A 4,961-nucleotide genomic window follows, 5' to 3' on the forward strand; every position below is an offset into this window, starting at 1 on the left:
TGAATAAATGAAAACACAACTTTATTCTAATATTAAGTTATTAGCTAGCTATTAGTTTTGATTAGTATTTGAATTGAACAGTCCAAAGAGGTTCACAAATAATGTCAATGTATGTGTTTCACATCATCTCTTTAAGATACTTTATTTCTTGACCATTTCACTGATCAACCATAACAACTTTTTTCAGTTTGATGGCACCACATCTCTTCCAAGCATCACACAATACCATTGATAAATATCCATTACAACATCCATTGTTAACTGTCAATTGAAGATAAGGTGGTTTAGTTGGTGACAGTGAATTAAAAATTATCTCCAGGAGAATTGACTGACCAAATTCCATGACTATTTATAGTACTATTTCATTGATAGAAACAGTCATATCATTTGCTGATACAATACTGAGCAATGATCTTAAAATATCAGTGCTAGTATCAGTATCAATATCAATAGTGATCTCATAGATCTACTTTGATTGATTTCACTTTAGAAAATAAACAGAGTGCATCATTGCTCCTAAGGCCACTCCAATAAGATTCATAGTTTCCCATTACAGAGGCGGGCCTGATGCGGGCGGGCGGGTTTGTTCATTTTCATTAAATTTATTCATTATCAGCTGTATAAATTGCTTGTATAATCAATGAAAAACCGCAATAATGAATAGCGATGCGGCCCCATGCGGGCGGGTAATGGGAAACAAGGAATCAAATTGGAGTGGCCTAATCTTCAATGATTTCAATACAATGTACTGAGGAAGAAAATTAGACTCAAAAATACAAGAGGCATCACTTACACTTGTATATAAATACACACGAGCTACATCAAGTGATTTTGATTGTTGTTGAGTGTTGATAGCTAGAGGATCACTAGAATCAATGTAACCTTATCCAATCTAAGTGTGAGAGGATAAGGAGAGAGGAAGAATGCAGACAGTAAGGAATGGACACCATTAAATGAAATGAATGATGTACCAGGGGTATCTGTACATGAGTGGACTTTGATATGCATTTGCTTGAAACATGGTCGATACATATTAGTTTTGATAAACATTGAATAAAGTCATTTTCATAAGTTTCAGACATAATTGAGACCACTTCTAAATTTATATGTCGTTGTATAACTTTTTGAAACTTTTCAGCATTTTCACTATCAATGTAATCCACTTTTATTATCTTCAGGTCACATTGCTGTTGAAGATAGTCCACTAATAAAGGTCCATATTCATAACACATGATGCACTCAACAGATGCTACTAACTTAGCTGCAATGTCACGATTAAATAATGCCAACTCATAGAAATGGGGTAGTGCTCTATCAGTAAGTAACTTAAGAGGAATATGTAAGTCAATCATTGTGACAGCTAAATCCGAGAAATAAGAGAAATAATCATGTGAATTCCAACGATAACATTGTGTTAATACTTTACTTTGGAATTCTATTGTAGTTACTCGATCGAAGCGTTGCCACCAAACAACATTATGAAAGGTTGCCATCTTGATATCATTATAGACTGATTCCTTAACATGAGTAAAGTATACAGAAAATTCTTTATTAGCTTCATAAAATGTAGTATAATGATGTAACTGAAGTATAAATCTTTCCACCAAAACAAAGAAATGTACTCATCTACACATGGTGACCAACAATCCTTACAGAGTGTCTCCCATATCTCATCCATTAATATATCAGCAGTAACTGATGTACCTTCCAACTTATGTACATCTACTGCTGGTAGAAGGAGGAGGAGTTTGATACAAATAGAACGAGGTAGTAATGCTAGTCCAGGAATAGGTTTATCATCATCATCAAACAAGTTACCTATTGAATACAGGAGACACTGGATCAGAAGAGGAACTGGGAAAGAATCCATCAATAGTGTGTTACTATAGACTAGTAGTTGAATGAGTTACAGTTTCTGATCAGTTGGTAGATTATTTGTTGGTAACTTGTTGAGTGGTGACACTGTGTCTGACTGTCTGTGAATAAGGAACCTATAATCTTTATATAGTAGTACTCTTGTGATGTCAGTAATGTATTGCACAACAGGTGTTAACCCATGACATGAAGTTATAATCATTGGCTTGTTATAAGTGTCACTGTCAGTGTCAGTGGTTTGCTAGAACAAGTTATGCTGTTAATTGTTAATCATATCTTGCATAATTATAAGTTTTAGCCAATGGTTACTGTCATTGTCAGTGGCATGTACAAATGCAAGTTTGTCTAGCAAATGAAGCTCATTTCACCAATCATTCTTCCACCAAATTTATAGTGTGTTAGCATAGAAAATGCCTTTTTGCATGTATAGCAACCATTTTTCTATAAATTATATAACTACATTTACTGTATATGCATTTGAGTATAGGTGTGTGTATAAGCATTAGTGTTGTTGTAGTACCATAATTTTATATAGTTCTAGTACTAGTTCTAGAACTGAAGTTTGATAAAATTTAGTTCTAGTACTAGTTCCGGAACTAGAGTTTGATAAAGTTTAGTTCTAGTACTAGTTCCGGAACTAGAGTTTGATAAAGTTTAGTTCCAGTACTAGTTCCGGAACTAGAGTTTGATAAAGTTTAGTTCTAGTACTAGTTCTAGAACTATAGTTTGATAAAGTTAGTTCTAGTACTAGTTCTAGAACTAGATTTCAATAAATTTTAGCTATTGTTCTAGTTCTAGAGCTAAGTTATAATTCTTTTACTTGTTCTGGCAATAGAGTTTAAGAAGCTTAGTTCTAATTGGAAGTAATTTCTAAATACTACTTCTTTTTGCTTCTGCTGTCATGCTTTAACTGCTTAGCTTTGAACTGAACAAGTATTCAAAAGTCTATTGATATACTTATGCATTATAATCTATGTCTAAGTAACAAATTCATACATTATTTGTTATTCAGTCTTTGTTATGTACTAAAATATTTCACTGACAAATTAGTACCTTCTTTGTCAAGTAATATTGTTCTACAATTCTAGTTCCAAACTAGTTCTAGTACCACAAGAGAATGTACTTTTAGTTCCAGTATAGTTCTAGTACTGAGACTCTGGCAAAGTTTAGTTCCAGTTTAGTTCTAGTACTACAAGTGTTGTATAAGCTAGTTCTAGTTTAGTTCTGGTTCTTACATTGGTTGTAAAAATAGTACTAGTTCTAGTTCTTGGAACTAGAACTATGAAAAAAAGGCAGTACTAGAATTGATTTAGTTCTAGTACCAAGGAACTACAACAACACTAATAAGCATACTTGTATACATACATTATATGATTATGTGGATCTACATTACAGTACATTACTAGTAAAAAGTGACTCTGCCTAATATTTGGCCATTTCAATCAATAAACTGTATTTTGTGTTTTTCAATAATGAATGTACACTACCCAACTCTTTACCATGAATTTTTTGCAGATAAAAGTAACCAAAAAGTTGCATTGTGTTTTATTGTGACTATTTAAGAGTTTTGTCTCTGTCTCTTATTCATTGAACTGTTTTTATTTCTACACAGAAATATGTGCTGTGTCACGTCATCATGTTCAAAGAATGAAATTGAAAGATGCCTCAAACTTTTTAGTCAGGCAGCAAACCCAGCAATGAGTACTGTATCAACTACTAAAGCATGATTAGTGAGTATATTGAGGAAGTATAGGTTTGAAAGCGGATCATCTTATACTGAGGTTGGTTATAGATGAGGATCTTGTTCATCATTAAAATACTTTCATGCATGATTTATTTTTATTTTTGTAGATACACTTAAAAAGAAACAAGGTTTTACTCAGTCTCCAAAAGATTGTTTTTCTAAGAATGACTCCCTAATAAAATCAGTTGGAATTAAATTTTATTTTTATTTTCGGGTAGTTTACAAGAATAATATTATTTTGAAATTTTTATAAGATCAATCTCAAGGGCGTGGTGTGGGTGTGGTTAGCCCTGCCTTAAAACCACGTGGAGTCATCATGAGAATTTTTATACTCCTGAACCTGGATGTTCTATTGTCGACACAAGATAAGGGAGCTTCTGATTGGCTGAAGGTGTTTAGTTGCTACTAGTGAGTCAGAGAGTTGTTCCTGAGGATAATGGATTCCATGCTTACCTCAATGGACTTTCTTAAGTGTGGTGTTGTCCTTGGAGAGACTAGTTAGAGAGAGAATAGTATACATATACTTTTGTTGCATAGAAAATCTGAACCAATTCCAATCATAGATCAATGGTCTGATTAGTCTTGCCCCACCCCTCCACAGGTAGCGAAGGGCAGGACGAAACTATGTTCCAATTAAATCTGGAATTTTTTTAATTTGTTCAAAAATGGGCCCAAAGTCCCTGTATTATAAGTCAAAAAAGTATGGCTGCAATTAGTTCATTGTTTTACGTGCATGTATATAGCTACTGTATAAAAGCAGTTAAAACAATGCATGTCATGTATAAAAACCAGGAGGCTATAAAGTCTGGCCCCTATATACCACTACTAGGAGACCAGAGTGACTTTCTCCCTTTCCTATTGACTGCAGTCAGTAAAGTCTTCAAGATTATTTCATTTTTAATGACAAACATCTTAACTTTTACTAAACTCAACTAATATAGATACATGCACATCTTCACATAAATTTGGAACCTTAAAAATTAAAATTTTAATTAGAATTTTTATACAACATATTTTGTATAATTAATTATAAAAAGATGTGTGTACGTGATGGTGGCTCATTTAGCAGTGCTGCACAGCAATAGTTGTAGAACTGGCAATGACAGTTCAAATCGTCATAAATACATGCAATCAAAATTTAAAAGAATTATTTTTCAAAAAAATAAAACTAGTATATAAATCTCTAGCTTCAGTCTTGAGAATCCACTTCACATTTCATTTTTAATGCAACTTGAACCTATCAATGATAATAGTAAATTCCTTACACAAGCTTACTGTTATTATTGTTATTCTTCTTTTTGTATGTAGTGCTCTTAGCATCACTAGCAGTAGTAACCACTAG

At 32.9% G+C, this 4,961-nt stretch overlaps 1 long non-coding RNA gene across 3 annotated transcripts in view; it reads left to right on the forward strand.

Moving 5' to 3' along the window:
- The window catches only part of LOC109584138 (uncharacterized), a 26,195-nt gene extending 22,675 nt beyond the window's left edge, over positions 1 to 3,520 (forward strand). For all 3 annotated transcript variants that reach the window (XR_002185862.1, XR_002185863.1, XR_002185861.1), the window contains one exon: positions 3,488 to 3,520. This is a non-coding gene — a long non-coding RNA (uncharacterized LOC109584138). The remainder of the gene's footprint in view (positions 1 to 3,487) is intronic.
- Positions 3,521 to 4,961: the final 1,441 nt, after the last annotated feature.

This window comes from Amphimedon queenslandica, unplaced genomic scaffold, assembly GCF_000090795.2.
Source record: "Amphimedon queenslandica unplaced genomic scaffold, v1.1 AMPQUscaffold_13243, whole genome shotgun sequence".
Classification (NCBI taxonomy): domain Eukaryota; kingdom Metazoa; phylum Porifera; class Demospongiae; order Haplosclerida; family Niphatidae; genus Amphimedon; species Amphimedon queenslandica.